The 17835-nt window shown below is 46.9% G+C and overlaps 1 protein-coding gene across 3 annotated transcripts in view; it reads right to left on the bottom strand.

Annotated features, from left to right (window-relative positions):
• Window positions 1-17835, bottom strand: part of LOC119446553 (uncharacterized) — a 531274-nt gene that overhangs the window by 459723 nt on the left and 53716 nt on the right. For all 3 annotated transcript variants that reach the window (XM_049664212.1, XM_049664209.1, XM_049664210.1), the window contains exon 2: window positions 17138-17296. The gene's annotated coding sequence lies outside the window, so the exon portion shown is untranslated. The remainder of the gene's footprint in view (window positions 1-17137; window positions 17297-17835) is intronic.

Genomic DNA, 17835 nt, shown 5'->3' on the forward strand with positions numbered 1-17835 from the left:
CCAACCAAGAAGGTCAGGTCTGTGGCCTCAGTTTCCCTGGGACTAAGAAATATTGTGTGCGCCTTCTGCCATTCAGCCTAAACATCGGTGCGTCTCTCGGTGATAGTACAACTCGCTAGAATTCATTTCGGTTCAACTTCGTATACGTTTCTTGGCTTCCTCTGCCTTTGCAGTTACGCCGAGATCGACTCTTTACAATATGTGGCACTTCTTCAGTGCTCACTGCGTGCTAGCTCTCTACTAACTCTCCCATGGCCCTGTACAACAAGGACATGGTGTTTACGTATACGTAGCACAAATATATCATTACTAACGGAAAGCTTTTGAAGAACAGTAAGTTAAGCGAGTTGGTAATTCGTTCATTATTTCTACAGCGCAAAGGACAAAGTTACCCGGTTACTAAGTTCACTGTAGGTTACTCGGTTTTCCGTTACCTTGGTAGAGAATTGTCTTTGTCAGATAAATATATGGCAGTGATGATATGCTATATCTATGAGCATGAGCGGGTAGAGAGCCTGTTGCCTTTAAAAGTGCCTTGTTCCAATCAATACAACTTCACTTGCTAGTCAGTGCGCAGTCCTGTTATTTCTGTCTCTTCTCTGTTGTTCGTCCTATTTGATGCAGAAAATAATGAAGAAATACTTTTCGCAGCACAACTTAGTTCACTGAAACACCACACCACAGTCATGCAAACACTAACACAACTGCAGTGGGAACGGACAGTTGCACGTAAGTCCACGTGTTTTCTTGTGACTTTCTAAAAAAATGTATTCTCCTCTGGAGTGCACAGTTCTCTACGACGTATAATATATGGTAGAAATTAAATAAAACGCCGTAGGACTGTTTCGTACTTTGCAAACCACATTGGCGCTTTGAGTTCAACAGCGAAAGACTAAAGCAGTCAGTCGACGCTCGCCAGCAGACGAACGCGTTTTCTCAAGGGCGCCAGCACATAGAAATGAAGCTCGCAACGTGCTGCAGCGTAGAAATATGAAAGGAGAAAAGCCGAGATACAATATTTATTCAACCAGGCGCTTTATTCTGCCTTCCAGATTGTTTCGCGTGCAAACGCTGTGAGAACTTCCTTCGCATTCACGGAAAATAAAACGGGCCGTACGTCTTCTCATATGCTAACATATGCAACGAGACTCTCCCGTCGTTTTCTCGAAGCGAATACACGGAAGAGAAAAGACCGGAGGAAGCGCGCAAGATTTCAATCACTTTCTCTCAACGCTTTCACGGCCATCCTCCCCTTTCCCCTCCCCCTCCGAGCCAGAGCGATGCATTCAGGGGGCGAAAACCAGGATTGATCGAGAGTGTAAAATGGCTCAAAGCGGGAAAAGTCAAACAGGAGAGGACAGGACAGGACGCGTCGCCGCTATTCCTTTGCCTCAGGAATACGGTGCAGCAGCTTGAAAGGTACGCGAAGCGCTCCGGTATACACAGCCACGAACGCGCTGTCAGTTGCGTCCACGAACGTTTCCCTGGCCATCTGTCATGGTAAATACTTGAAAAGAAAAACTAACTGACCAGTCGAAAGGCTGCTGCAAGCAACGTTCCCGGAAGTTTATAGATTATCTGTTACAAGTAGTTAACACCTATTCCGAACACTTTTTCAATTCCTGTTCTCAAGGTGTTACGCACAGTTTGGTAAAAAGACGTTAATTGACATCACTGTGGTCAGTGAATGCGATTCTCCTTCCCAGTTTCGAAGTAGCACTGTGGTCTTACGTCGTTCAACCAAAATTTATCGCTGGACCTGTCGGTGTGATGTATACAGACTGCAGCATCGCCTTCGGCACAAGTACGTATAACAGCAGCGCCATATATAGCAGCGCGACAACTTGCACGGGTTTTGTAATGTCGTCTGCCTGCTGCTTTCGGGAGCAGACGACGTGGTGGCTACTTGCGTGCGCGTGTACGGCGCAAAGGAACGCGACGCGTTCGCGTTTCAGATCGCTGTCCCGATTGGCTGACAGCAGGCGTAGATTGCGCAACAGTGCACGCTTTTACGCGAAGCAGAGTGCGCAGCCTTCGCATAGTCGAAGATGTAGACGAAGAGGGGAGGGTGTGCTCGCGAAGAGAAGGCGGCAAAGCACGACGCGGAGGACGAGAGAGGAAAGGAGGGAGGGAGAGAGTGCCGCCCCTTCAGGAGGAGAACAGCGCTTGCTTGCTTGCAAGCGCGTGCACGCATAGCAGTGCGACAGCGACAGTGACAGGACCCCGTGCCTCGGCGCCAACACAACGTCTTCACATTTGTCAACGCCAACATTAATCACCTTGGCGCGCACACGCCGCGCGAGGAAGCGACGGCAGGAGCAAGGGAGTGAGTTCGCATAAAAGAGAGCGCCGGCGACGGGAGGCGAAGAAAAATACGCTCGCGCGCACGCGCGCTTTTTCTCCGGCAGGACGGGAAGAGACCCGGCTCGGGCAAACTGTGACAGACTTCCCACCGGTGACGTTCGGCTCTTCATCGATTTTCCATCAATTTGCCAGAGTCGCCGCTCAAGGACGACACGCGAAGCTCCCGCTTAAAGCACCATGCACCCCTTTCCACAGGCGCAAGGCGCTCGCGAGAGAAGGCTATAACATCTGTGAAACGGCTCCTTCGCAACCGGGACATGCCGCCTGTGCCGAGCCTGGAGTTGTGGACGAATATTGAACTAGATATAGGTGCTTGCCGTATGTCTCGAAGGCCCCAAAACTATCCGAAGTACTTTGTTCAACAATGAAGCTGTCCGCGGAATAATTCAAGGCCCGTATTCACGAACCAGTTCTTGCGCTAGAACTCTTCATGGAGTTGGACATAGTAATAATGAAAGTAAATGGTCGAAAGTAAAAGCTTTGTGAATCCGGCCTCAGGTGCGTGTTTTGGACAAGACAGTCACATGCGTCCATCCCGTTCCACCGTTCTGGAATGTCGTTTCTTGGCAGACATATCTCTCTGACGAATTGGTCTCGTTCTGTTGTATTAAACGAGGTGTAATAATACATCTAATATCAAACGTTTCTTGCGGGGTGTGGGCATAAGTTTGTCCATGTTGGCGTGTCCCAACGCATACTTTTTGTCCATGTTGTTGTTGACATTGCTCTTTGTCGGGCACACTTTTATTTTCTGCGTAAGTGAAATGAAGCAGACGGATGCATGCTGCTTAAAATCTCTTCATCTGGACCCTATTTTATACAGCCTACCCTATTCCTGTAGAAAAAGAAAAATGACCAAGCACATACACAGACGTACCGAGATATTGAGATAGGTAACACCAACACCATATGGTCATGGGAATGCCTCCCTATAAGCGCCTGAAGCACGAAGTAATAAAGAAAAGCTTCTTGCGTACAGCCGGAGATGTGTACTTGCACTATTTCCGGCAATCCGTCTCTTTAAATAACGTTGGCGTGCAATGCCTCAGCACATCGACCGCCGTCGATCGTACACACAGCCGCAAACGGAATGCTCTCTGAGGAAGGATTGGTCGCACGTCTGATTTAGATGAACGCGAGTTGAATCTTCTCGAGGTGGCCGCGCGATGGCGTAAATTAGCGTTAAACCCGCCGTTAATCAGCCGACGGCGATCAGAAATCGTGTAATGCCCCTCCTCCGCGGGATGGAAAGGCGGTTCTGTGTGTTCGCGCGGCCCGCTACGCAAAACGACACAAATAGATCTACACGCGCGCGTCCTCATCAAACATTGCGTTTCTCCCGGAGCTCGCAAGCATTGCTGCTGCTGCTGCTGCCCTCTCCAGCATAAACAAGATTCTATGGCGCGATATTTCCCGAGGCTATCAGCGCCTCGGATCACTCGATCTTCTTCATTACCGATCATTATCGCAGGATGAGTTCCAAATGACGCGAAGCAAACTGCCCGCTGGGCTCGCCAGCTCGTGCCCCTGCCGTCTAGATAGGAGACGCGGGCTTCGAAGACGTAGCGGGCCATGACGTAAGAATCGCAATTGGGCCCTGAAATCTCCGCGCATTCAATCTCCTTAGCGCAGGGCGCTGGTATAAAATAAAGAATGAATCGCAGTTTTTGACCGGAGTTATCACAGTGTTTTACGAAGTCGCCAAAAGCGATTTTGAATATGACGCCCACAGTCCAGCAAACTCACTCATGGGTCGATTTATGCACTCCAACTCAAAGCTATTGATGAGACCGAGTATAATTGAGCAGTCGGAATAAGTGCAAGACTGAGACTGTATTAACCCTAAAGTGTGTGTGAGGGTGAGTATAAATGAGCCGAGGTGAAGTGAGTCTCTGACAGTGAGAGTGTGAATCATCATCATCATCATGTGTGACTCCAATTCTTTTGGGATCGACAGTCTGAGGGATTCCTCGGCTAAAAATATTTTAGCGAGTCTGAGAGAGCTATGTTTACTTCGATGGCTAAATGGCTGTACCCATCAAGTGGGAAAACCAAAAAGAAAGAATTTTAAAATTCTATGATCAACGGATGCACAGTTGGACTGTCGACTATGTAACTGCCGCGATATTAGACAATTTTAGCCGGACGTGCTAAGTGCATTTGCCTAACCTCATTAATGTAATCCTAAGCAATTTCTTTCTGTATTTATTTTTGTCCCTTAAACCCCTTCCCCCTGTGCAGTGTAGAAAAAAGGAGGCAAATCTAATTGACCTGCCTGTCTTTCCTTTTGCTCTTTCTCTCTCCCTCTCTCTCTGTAGCTGTCGTCAGCCAGTTATGACCAGAAGTGACAACACTGTTCTCACAAAGAACGCTTCCTGATTGTACAATGCCTGAGATATCACGTCGTCATAAAATGATTGACCAGCACCGCGGCGCAGATAATGTCGAATTGTCCTTGGGCGTAAACAGCTCTGCCAACTCTGCTCCCGAACAGCTGACTCTACCATGTCCTTGCTTGCACAACAGTGCATTGTTTTGCTCGATATGAGATGTAAACTGAAAGTAATAAACTTGTGCATCGCCGCTGGAGCAATCTCAGGACACGAAGCAACAGCAAGCACACATGACCCGTCTACGTCATTCATATTCCTTTTTATTTTATTTTATTTTATTTTATTTTATTTATTTTATTTTATTTTATTTTTACGGAACTCGCTGATGCGGACAGTAGGTCTCTCATCGATTGAATTTTGTTTTTCACTTCGGGTACTTTTTCGTGTGGAGTAAACTACAGTGTTTTCTTCTTCTTTTGGCACTGCTCAATGACGCGCGCCGTACTAATTTCATTAGCCTTACGGTGATTTTTTTTTCTTTTTTAGTCGTTATTCCGTAATGTTACTAACTCGTCATGAAAATTTCCCCTTTCCCACAATCACTTTTTCTACGTTACAGATGGTTCATAGTCATGTTATTCACGCACAACAAACTTCGGTGGAATGGCGGACAGTTCCAATTGCAGCAAATGTGGTGTTGAGGAAACCACCACGAATCTCTTATGGGACTGCCCCAGATACGAAGACGAGAGGAGTGCCCTCGGACGGCTTTGGGGCACTTAGACGACAGGCCTTTTACGGAGATCTTAGGGTCCATGGCCTCGTGCGTCTGCTATGTGCTGGGCTACAAAGGCGCTGCTGCGTTTTTTGAGGTGCACCGGCCTGTATGACCGCCTGTGATGAAACTCAGCAATGAACGCTCGACTGTGTAAATGTGCAAGGTGTGAACTTCCCTCTTCCTTCTCATCTTTCAATCCCCTTTCCCTCTTCCCCAGTGTAGAGTAGCCTACCGGGCTTAGCCTGGTTAACCTCCCTGCCTTTCCCTAATGCCTTCTCTCTCTCTCTCTCTCTCTCTTTGGTGGTTACACAATCATTTCTTCAATGCCGATATCCAAAGTTTGACGGCAACCCGTCTGGCCGCGAAGGTACATGTTGTCCAGAGACGCCAAGAGAGACGCCGATCAAAAGTTTAGAACATTTCGACTTCCCCACGGCGTCTCTGTGGGAACAACGCAATGCTCCTACTATAATTATCATTTGGGGCGTTCGTTGACCTCGACCAGCGTAGAGCGTGCTCGGCAGGTTTGCAAAACCTGCTACTCTTTAATAGTGCCGAATGAGGCGCGAACTTTCGATGACGACGACAGCACGCACTTGTCCTGTCCGCGTGCGCTTACTGCATCGCTTCAGCGGCTATACGCACAGCCGAGGCGGCAGCAGCACACGAAAGTTGAAGACGTCAAGCGGCGCCATCTCACCTCCCGTTCGTTCCTTTTTTTCTTGTTTTTTGCTCGCTCTCGTTACGGAAACAATTGCTCCGCGAGAGGCACTTGACGAGAGACAAAGGTGTTTTCCGCGCAGCAGGCAACATCTGCGGCAACAGACGCGCGAACAGCGCGTGCGCACGCACACACACTCACGCGCGCACCTCGAACGCCTAAAACAAAAGGAGCCGCCACCACGGCCATTGCCTAGGCATTGCGTGCGCCGACTGACAGTGCATACGAGGACAATGCGTGCACTCCGCAAACAAAACAAAGGAGCGCCTCTCCTTCCCGCCTTGATCTGCGTTTCTGTTTATGCTATCAGTCGCTTCTGGCAGGCTTCTTAGAAGCTACAGGCAGAGGAACAGAGAGAGAGAGAGAGAGAGAGTAGTACATCTGCGCGACTTTCTCTTCGTCAACGGAAAGACACCTCCGGCTGCGCGTCAACATTGTTGCGTCGTCATCTTTTGACGCCCTTCGGGAATCGGCAAGTGTTTCCGAGCCCTCCCGCCCGCGTAGCGCCAGCGCCTGGCGGTGTTTGAGTGAGCGATGTCTTCGCGTTGACTGCTTTACTCAGTGCTTCACGTGTCGAACGTTTCCACTCAGTCAACGCGGATGGCGGTGAAGATGAAGAATGACTCGCTTAGGGAGGTGGAAAAACACAAATCCCGAAAGCTGTATGGCCGCTATAGCTTGCGAAAACTGAATCTGCGTGAATGTGGGCACGCACAGCGTGAATGCAGCTCCACTTTGTTTGTATAGCACGAGTAAGGAACGTCCCGCGAAAGCCTATCGTCCACAGTTTAGGGGACATTCATAGGTCTGCTTAGAACCATGCTAGAGTGGCTAAATTCTATCGCTTTTAAGTGAGATTGACACCACGGCAGCGCATATGCCATCGGTTGTCAAGGCCTCTACAAGTTAATTGAGTCTGTGGAGAATATCGTTGCTTGCAACAGAGCAATACTTTTTTTTCTTACACAATACCGCCTTTGATCGCCAACAAAATCTCGATATTGACAAATGTCATCGGTCATTTAAAACTAAGCATTTGTGAGATAACGCCGAGTCAGATTCGCCCGAAGTGACAGCAAATTTCAGGCCGAGTGAACGAAATTGCACAACCGAGAAGGAGACCGCGGGATCATTCCTCTCTCCTGTGCTGCGAAGTTTAATTCGTTCACCGTGAGTTGTACTAACTATCCCCCATTATTACACTTCTTCCACTAAATTTGTCTGCACAATAAGAGTTCTGACAAAGCTTCCTCTTGAAGAAATGTAGAAAAAGTGCGGCAATTCGACAAAATTAGACTTTTCTTGCTTCGTTCTATGTTGTCATCGGAAGTAACAGGCAGAAAGAAGAAAAAAAAAACGAAGAAGTATTCGTAATGCACACGCTACCAACTCGACATCAGGCCTATTATGAAGAGACAAGGACGACGTCCTGTGAAAGTATACTCCCGAAGATATCCGCAATAAAACGGCGCACCATATATATACAGCAACGCGGACGTTCACGCTGGGCGTCGGACGGGGAGGAAAAAAAAAACGACCACCGCAGAGATGCTTGAGTGACGAGTGAAAGACTGGTGGAGAAGGACGAAAAGGGGAAGAGGTTGAACCTGCTGGCCCACATACGCGGGGCTGCACCCCCGAAGCCCAGACACCCACTGCACCCGCCGGCACACCGCGGTGTCCTTGCAGCCGTTCAAGGTTAGGGAATAAAAATCTCCACTTTCGCGCTGCCGGGCGGAAGGTCGCTTCGCCGGGCACTTCCACACACGCAACTCCCTTCGAAGAGCCTTAACATCTTCAACCCCCGTCTCTCTTTGACCTCATGAAGGGCTCCGACGTAACACACCGCTCCTGCCCACGGTCGCACCGCACGCGGGGTCTTATAGACGACGCATAAAAAAACTGGGCTCCGAATAATGCTCCTCCGCGTCAGGAGTGCGCCGTAAAGAAACCGTGCTTTTCCGCTCTCTTCCGTCGTCGTCCTCCTCCTCTTCTATTTCTTCTAGCTTCCTTTTTCTTACTCTTTTCTTTTTCTGGTTTCATAGCCCGAGACGTTGTATAGGGAAAGTCTCCGTCTTCCCTCCCGCAGACATCCCCGACGCTGAGTTCCCCCTCCTTTGCAGTTCTTGCACGGCCGGGAGGATGGGGGGCCCGAGGCGGCCCGTATTTGGGAGCTGCGGCTATTATTTTCCATTACTGCTCTATAAGGCCGCGCGCCCATTGTTACGAGCACCCTGCTCTTGCGGGCCCTCGGCGCTCACAGAAGGCGACCCGCGACGTGGATCTCGCGGACGCCGTCTTAAGCTTGCCGGGGGCAACAGGTGCACCAAGGGCGACGCGAGGAGGGCATCCTTGGTGCGGTGGTGCACGCCGTCACCGGCTGGGAGGGAAGAAATGAGGGAAATGAAAAAAAAGAAAACGGGAAGGACGCCCGAAATGGGAAGCTCGAGCAACGGGCCATGAAGAGTGGCATGCATGCTCGAGGAAGAAGGAACCGGCCCCTGGTGGCGAAGACAGGAGTGCTGGATACGTATACGCAATAGACACACTGGCGAGACGGTGGATCCTGGAACGGACCTACGAGATGTCTTCGAGATGCGTTGCTAGATTCTCCGCGTACAATGAACTTTAGCAGTGCTTATAAGCGTTAACAGCACAAACAAGAATCAGCATGCCGTGATTTCTAAGGGCTACTACGTGCTGTGTTATTCCGTGTTCGACATTGTTCGACGTTCGACTATCACAATATAGTGGCCAATTAGTTTAGCTTACTACGCGAGCAGCGTAGTTGTGAGCTAAGAAAGAAACCGGTCGTGTTAACTTGTTCCTTCTTCACGCTTTGGTTCAAGCAAGTAAAAAAAAAAAAGTACCGCAGATTCAACGCACTTGTTGAAATCCACGTTAACCTAAGCTTTCTCGAATCTATTCTATTATAAGCTATGCAAAGAGACATGTGATGAGGGTAACTTCGTTTTTTTATTCCAAATGACGTACTCGTTTACACCTCTTGCTTACAATCACTCCCCCCCCCCCCCCCCCTTTCTCTGAGCCTATCCTGCGGATGTTCTTCGTAAACGTCCTTCGTACTGTAAATGTTCTTTGTGCTTCCCCTCTCCAAGCCAGAGCTGTGTGGAAAACTCGCTACGTCTATATTCGGCGGGACATCGACGCCAAACCTGGAGAAAAAGGCGAATAAGCTAGGCCCACGTGATACTTGTGATCGACTCTAGTGCGGTAGCATTATCAGGTTTATCTACATTGCACTGCCTTCAGGATTGGCTCCCGTTACGAACCACATCAAACCCTTGCGACGACACAAGTGCACTGGCGCCAAGAGTGTCTCACCAAGTCACCACCTTTTATTACGGACTGGCAGCTTACAAATTCAGCTCAGCTTGGTTGCATCATCTCCGGGATAGGTCCTGTTTACTTGGCTACCTACGCGACACCCGGAAGAGACAGGCAAAAAAAAAGTTTCGCTAAAAAATTATGCAGATACAACGCACATATTGGAACCTATGTGAAGCGAAGGTTTTGTGAAGCAGTCAATTGAGCGCAATAAAAGAAAAACTTGGTGGATGCTTAAGCTTCGCCTTTAAGAGTAGAACGCGATAGCGTTATCGGGACCCGTTCGCATCTCATCGTTCGCATACGGCAAGTAGGCTTCATTCACTGCAACACTGAACGTGGGAAAGCCAGCTTACAAAGACCAAGCTTACAACGATCCCCTTAAAGCCGGCTTCACTTTTAAACGGAAATAAATTGCTGGAAAGCCATTTTTCCAGGGGCAATATAAGTGGTCTTTTATTAAATGTGAAGGCCCTAGCACCTCTTTTTATCATTTTATTAACTGTTTGCTATTGCCCCGACGCGCGCAGGTCTGGTAGAAATGTTTGAGTTTCCTCGTAGCAGAATTAGATATTCTCGTACATTCAAATTACAATCCGACGCCGATTAGTAAACAATCCGACGGCGAATCCGACGCCGAATGGTAAAGTCGTACTTTACCATTTTTCTGACGCGTTTCACTGTGAGAAATTCAATTTTTGTTCACCAAAACCTTGCACCACGTGGCGGGCCTGTGCGGTTGATGTGGTTGGATGATTTTCTCCGCCACCCGCGATCACACGCCGGTTGCCGACGCCGGAATTTCTGCGACACGGTGCCCTAAACGCTAATGCGTTAAAATTATATGACCTACTGCGCAGCGTGTTGTAGCATAGAAATTACGTGTCTGCTCCCCCCCCCCTCTCTCCCCTTCCTCCTCCGCGACTCACGCAAGTGTGGGTTACACAGACTCCAAGATTGACCCAGTTTAATATTGCGCGGCCTTCGGGGTTGGACGGCATTACTTGGTGAGGAATCAAATGAGCACACCCACCAAATTCCGGTGAAGAAGGCACTGTAGAAAGCTTCGCTTTAATAAATTCATTACGTGCGCATATTTAAGTGAGGATATTCAAGTAGCGTTTGTTTCTTCATTGTGCAATTTCGTAGAGAACCTAGCCAATCACCGGCGCCTCCGTAGAGGTAGAAAGGGTGGCTATATATAGGCTGGTTCATTATATGGTTGTTGTCCTGTGTGTGAGATATTCGGCAAGACGACGACATCTCAACGAAGCGCTCGCTTACCAGACGTGTCTTGCATCTCCTGCTCCAACAAGTATATTATAAGGCGTTCCATAGTGAAACGAATTGATTGATTGATTGATTGACTGACTGATTAATTAATTGATTTTAATGCACCAGAACAACGTGGTTGCATGATAGGTCTAGAAAAGGGTTCCTCAGTAATTTTGAAGACTGGATTGCTTTAACGCGCGCCCAAATCTTGGTGAACATTCTGGCCCGACCGAAAAGCAGCCGCCGCCGCCTAGAGTTCAACCCTCGACCTCGTGCTCGGCATCTGAACGCAATAGTCACAGGATCACTCCGGCGAGATCTATCGTGGGCCACAGCAGCTTGCACACTTTCCTGCAATTTCCCAGCAAAAGATCATTAAGGACCTGTATAGTAAGACGCGCGCTCACGAAAACGTGAGCTAGCTTAGGGACCCCGACTGCACGGCGGCGTTCATGTGCGAGTTGCAATGCGAGATAAAACAAATGACTGGAGCGATCTCCGCGATGGCCTAACCTCGCCCGTTTGGACACACGTACTCTCCATTTGCGGGCCTTTTTTTATTTAGGCCGAAAGTAGCACATCGAGATTACGATCTGGGAGGCGTTCTTTACGACCGAACGCCAAAAACACCTTCATCTAGCACAGTTCGCTGGGTCAGTAATACTTGTTGCGGATTCGTTACGTATGCCATTCCGCGCGGTCCGAAAAAAGACGGCATGGTGTGCACTGCTAGAGACACTCGCGATGATTTCGATTAGCAGTTTTGCAGCAGCTGCAACGACGTCGTCTACGAAAAAAAAAAGAGTTATTTTAAGCCTCCCTGTGTTAAGTTTCTACGTTGTCCTTTCAAAGGTGGAGGACGCACCCTCAGCGTTCTGGAAATCACGGTGTTGCTTCCACGTGGTGCATTTGCGAAACTGCGAAGGGCTGTGGCGTAAAATGGCGACTGTCTCGCGGGAATTCATTTTATGTGCCTGTGTTGGCAGTACGCAGCATATTTTTACCAACTGGCGTGAGGACAACAGATAACGGTCGATAGGTCCGGACCGAAATAAGGTCGTGCTGACCAATTCACAAAGCTTCTTATGGGCAACAACTGTATGTCATTGAACGGCCGTCCCCTTGTAATGTCATGCTCGGCAATCGCGAATGGCTGGTGCCTGTTCTTATGAGCCGTTCTAGTGTTCGGACCACTCTGTGAGTGCCGACCACTCCCTGGTACGGGTACCGAAGTCCTAGCTCGCACGCTGCAGTCCCTCCTAAATATAGGCGGTCGTCAGTTTGTGATATCGAACTTACAGGGTGTTTTTTTGTTTTTTTAGAACGTCGAACATTTTTTTAATATACTGTGTCAGATAGCACAATTCTAATCCTTGATATAAATTGCTCGATAAGGCTGTCATTACTTCTACGGGAAATTAACATGCCAAATAAATAATTACCCTAACTTTTCATTTAATTGTTTTGTGGCGCATAACGAGTTAATAGCCGGTGAGTTCGCAAGGCGTATCAACTTGGAACGAATTCTCTGGACTGCACCAGTTTCGATATCATCATCAGCCTATATTTATGTCTTGTGCTAACTGATTCCAACTTGCGCCTGCAAGTTTACTAACTTCATCATCCCTCCTAGTTTTCTGCCGTCTTCGACTGCTCTTCCCTTCTCTTGGTATTCATTCTGTAACTCTAAAGGTCCACCGGTTATCCATCATACGCATTACATGACCTGCCAAGCTCCATATTTTCCTCTTAATGTCAACTAGAATATCGGCTATCCCCGTTTGCTCTCCGATCCACACCGCTCTCTTCTTGCCTCTTAACGTTAGGCCTAACATCTCTCGTTCCATCCCTTTGTGTGGCCCTTGATTTGTTCTCGAGCTTCTTTGTTAACCTCCAAGATTCTGCCCCATATGTTAGCACCGGTAGAATGCAATAATTGTACACTTTTGTGATATATTAGTTATCGATATACTATCAGTTTCGAACTTTCGATATATTAATTATCAAAGTGTCCGAAGATATGCATTGGTGTTCCAGTTACCTATGTGCTTCAGTGCATAAAACAGCATTTTATTAAAAGGTGACGGACGGGCAGACAGGTTTCCTTGTTGGGTAGGCATAGAAATGCTTACGCCTTTAAAAAAGAAAAGCCGGCAGATCCCACGCCCTGTGGGAATCGATGTTATGCGAAGCAGTCTGCGGGGAGCCTATCAAGGTAACGAAACGACCATGAGAGCGCCAAGACGTAGGCGACTGTTTCATGACCTACATGACACGCATGTCATGTCATTCATGTCATGAGTACTCAGGAGTCCCTTTAGCTACACCTAAGAGACCTTAAGGCGAAAGCCTGTCATGCTCATGACTATGACTTCTACCATCATTCTTTAGTGTTTCCTTCCCTTAGTAGCCACGTCCGAACCCATTTCAGTGGTTTTTGGTTGGTAATCTTTTTTGCTGAGTCATTGTTATTTTTGCTGAGTCATGCTCATGACTATGACTACCATCATACTTTAGTGTTTTCTTTCCTTAGTACCCACGTCCGAACCCATTTCAGTGGTTTTTGAGTGTTAATGTGTTTTCGCTGCGTCATTGTCATTTTAGGCGGCTGTTTCATGACTTACATGGCACGCGTGTCATGACATGACCTATCATTTATGTTCGTCATACATTGTTGCCATACTATGCCAATTTTGGTACCTATCCAGTTAACGAAACGACCATGAGAGCAAAAAGACATAGGCAGCTGTTTCATGACCTGCATTACACACATGTCATGATATTCATGCCATGACCTATCAGTTATGTTCGTCATATACTGTTGTCATACTATGCCAATTTTGGTAAATACCAAGTTAACCAAACGACCATAAGAGCACCAAGACGTAGGCATCTAGATAGATAGATAGATAGATAGATAGATAGATAGATAGATAGATAGATAGATAGATAGATAGATAGATAGATAGATAGATAGATAGATAGATAGATAGATAGATAGATAGATAGATAGATAGATAGATAGATAGATAGATAGATAGATAGATAGATAGATAGATAGATAGATAGATAGATAGATAGATAGATAGATAGATAGATAGATAGATAGATAGATAGATAGATAGATAGATAGATAGATAGATAGATAGATAGATAGATACTGTCAAAGTGGCAAATGTTCGCCAAGAAATGCTTTGCATTTAAAATAGTTTGGCTGCTGTAGTGGGAAGGCAGCTGCATGGTCTGCAACCCACACGCAAATCGGTGGACAAATGGGACGCGGAGCGGCTCGAGTTTATCAAAGTCGCCGTCATCTGCACATTCGTAACAATCATAGCGCATGATCCTCAGCGCATATGGTCGCTGACTAGAATTTGAATCACATACATAGATTAACATTTGTAGGTCCTTCCATGCTTTCATTATGGATGTGTTTCGCAGATGTTATGCAGGCGTGTGTCGCGATGTTGTAGTGGCATACGAATTCGAACGAAAGGAGGTGCTACAACGCCCTTGATACAACAAAAAACAATATGTTCTGTAAATCAAAGCAGCTTTACGGTATACTTGTACTAATTACTTTCTGATTTGATTCCCTTGATTGGAAGGCTATAAAATTAGCGCATGCACGAAGTTATGTTATTCTGGACAGTATCTACACTATCGCGCCTAACCTATCCTGTAGTGTAAGTGAGGACGCGGTATATAGTCGAAAACATCTTCTATTTCCTTGTTTTCCTCAAGCAGACCACCTAGTGTTGCGATTTTCACGACTGTAGCCGACCGGACGTTTGTCCGATTGATCTCCCTTCCTCCCCCCCCCCCCGCCCTTTCTTTTTTCTTTTTTTTCTTTCTTTTTTTTTCTTTTTTTGTAGCTCCGGTCTTAGTGCCAATTGCTGCACTCAGCTACGCCAAGACACCTTCTTCTGATCCACGTATTATTTGATACTGCGTAATCGATCAATTTGCGACCACTGCACCGGAGGCTAGATTCACCGCTTTAACGTAAACCTACCACGGGCTCCCCCTGATATAGGTAAACGTAGCCGTTTTTCCTAACGCGCGTAAAATTGGGCCCGCATCGCATGAACGCCATGGGAAAAGGCCAGAGAAGACAACACGTAGATGGATCGGAACCCGTAAATATGCTTTCGCTGCCTCCGAGCCTTTCTTTTATTGAGACTAGGCTATCATTCGCGACTATTAAAGCCACCGTGACTATTTCTATTGCTCTATGCAGAGGAAAAAACAAGAAACGAAAGCCTGGCTAGGAACGGAGCTGTCCCAGCAATAACAGCGTACTACAATGGCCTATAACTGCGGATTCCCTGACGATATACTATAACAGAAGCACGCCCTGGAGTAATTCCGTCCACGTTCCAACTATATACGGTCCCTCTAATTATCCGAGAATGACGCTCTCGAGACGGGAATCGTACAAAGTGAGACCAATTGAGACTCGTTTCAATGCGCTCATTAGGGGCAGCAAAGCGACCTCTAAGAGCTGACAGCCTGTCAGATCCTTTTTCGTGAAGGCTGCAAGAGTAGGAGTTAAGCGTCGACTATAGGACTCCTCCCTCGAGCGCGTGATCCAATCAATGCCAGTGAAGAAAAAGGAAAAGAGAAAAAAAAATTGAGGAGCACTGTCGTGCGTCGTGGTTTGCGTCAATTAGTCGCTTCTGGGAAACAAGCAAATTTCGTGCAAAAGTTCGAACACCGGAAACGAAATTAACGTTGGCTACAAGCAGCAATTTAGGACAGAGTACGACGCGGATGCCACGACCAGAACTGCGTATCCTGAGTCGACACATTGATCAATATCAGAAGCTGTGCTCGTAACAAAAAGAAAAAAAGAAAGAAAGAAAGAAAGAAAGAAAGAAAGAAAGAAAGAAAGAAAGAAAGAAAGAAAGAAAGAAAGAAAGAAAGAAAGAAAGAAAGAAAGAAAGAAAGAAAGAAAGAACTCCAAAGAAAGAAAGAAAGAACTCTTCAGATTGGTGTGCCATCATCTAATGTTTTAATTTGGTTCGTGCAAGTCAGGAAGTTATACTCAATTTTAACTGCAGCATAACGTTATCTTCTATATGATAGGGCGTTTCGTTACAAACGGAACAATATAAAGAAGGCAGAAATGGTTGAGTATTGAAAACAAGAGGTGGAGGCAGTGCAGAAAAAAAGGATGTCCTCATTTTTTATATAATGTGTGTGTAGGAAATGTCAGCAGGGAAGATCTGAACCATTATTTGTTATCATTAATGATGAAACAAGATGACAGGTGCACTGTAATAAAAATAAAACACGTAGATGTAAAATAAAATAAAACCAGAAATATTCACATACAATTACATTCACGTACAAAACAGTTCACATTAATTTTTCTCCGCAGTTCAAATATGACAAATACACAGTTCAGCAAGCATAGAATCGCACTTAAAGCTTACGGGGAGCGGACTCCGCGAAGAGCTGTATTCAAGTATAATTGCATACAGTGGTACAAACAAGCAGTAAGTGAAACGCACAATAAGAAAACAAAGAATCACTTACTTTTCTCGCAGCTTCTTCGTTCCAAAATGTTTGGTGGCACTCACTCTTTTATGGAAGCAAAAGGCAAAAACACTCGTGTTCCTAGATTTATGTGCACGTTAAGGAAACCCAATGTTATCGTTTTCTTAGGTTAGGGCTAAATTCAGATGAACGTTAATCCGGAGCCCTTCACTACAGCGTCCCTAATAACCCACTGTGACGTTATAAAGTTATAAAGAAAAATATCACCTGACGCATTAGAAACGGAAACAGAAGATAACTGGAGGAAACAATGCGCTTCACATAATTAATGCTATTTCTAATACAGTACTAAGCACTTTTCTACTGCAGGGGTCAAATGTTTCATTATCACAACGCGTGGTCAGGCTGCAAAGACCACTCTTGTGAGCGCTCCGCCAGTGTGCTTGCGTAGTTCGCTGGCAGGGAGCTCGTGAGGCCGGCGAGCCGTGGAATCCGTGAGCTAACTACTATATTGGTTATTTAGCCAGCTGCTAGTTTCGCAAGAGTTGTCAGAAAAACAGGACATGTAACGTTTGGCAGTATTGTGCAAAATACGTTTTGAAAATGCGTGTCGCGACGAACAATGGCACGGAACTAACGAAATAAATGTTGTCAGATTAATTAATTAATTAATTAATTAATTACATACCCGAGAACAAGAATTAAGCGACCTCTTTCTCGGAGTATTGTAGAAGACAAAAGAATAAAAAAAAAGCTGGTGGACGCACCCTTCACTCCAAGTAGTACAATATCCCGCGAGAGATAAAGTGGACCCACCTCGTTTGGCGAGACGATTAAGGTAACTCCTCCGTGGCCCCTGTCGTGGCCAGCCGCCGAGTGAGACCGGCTTCTCGCTCGACGCGAACGCTAATCCAGCCGGATCGGTGTTGCCGCCAACGACAGGTACAACCTCACAAATGTGGCGTCCAGCATCATCTACGCGAAGAGCAAAAAAAATTAATAACAAAAATTAATATTAATATAATAATAAGAGAGAGAGAGAGCAGGGCAAAGAAAACAATTACGCCAGCCGACGGGATGAACGAAGAGAACCGTTTCCTTCACACACACACACGCACGGGCACGTGTGCGACGACAAAAATAAGCGAAGCACAAGCTGCGAGAAAACGGATGCAGGTAAAGAAAATATTGCACGAGAAGAGGCAGGTAGAAAGAAGAAGAAGAAGACGAAAAGGATGCGAGGAGACGCGTGTGATGGAGCATTAGGCGTCGCGGGCGTGCACGAAAAGGAAGCATCCATCGCGGACAACGCGGATCAGGAGGCTCCAAAGACAGTGATATCTAATTACTGCGAAGCGGGTGTCCCCTATAAACAACTCAAGGGGGGGCCCCCGCGCAAACGCAAACAGCGCTGGCCGCAGAGCAGCGCAAATGAAGGAAGAGGGAAGACAGGACGATGGAAGCCCGGACAAGGGGCGGCCCTCACGCACGAACGTTCTTTTAATGAGGCTCAC

Source organism: Dermacentor silvarum, chromosome 3, assembly GCF_013339745.2.
Source record: "Dermacentor silvarum isolate Dsil-2018 chromosome 3, BIME_Dsil_1.4, whole genome shotgun sequence".
NCBI lineage: Eukaryota > Metazoa > Arthropoda > Arachnida > Ixodida > Ixodidae > Dermacentor > Dermacentor silvarum.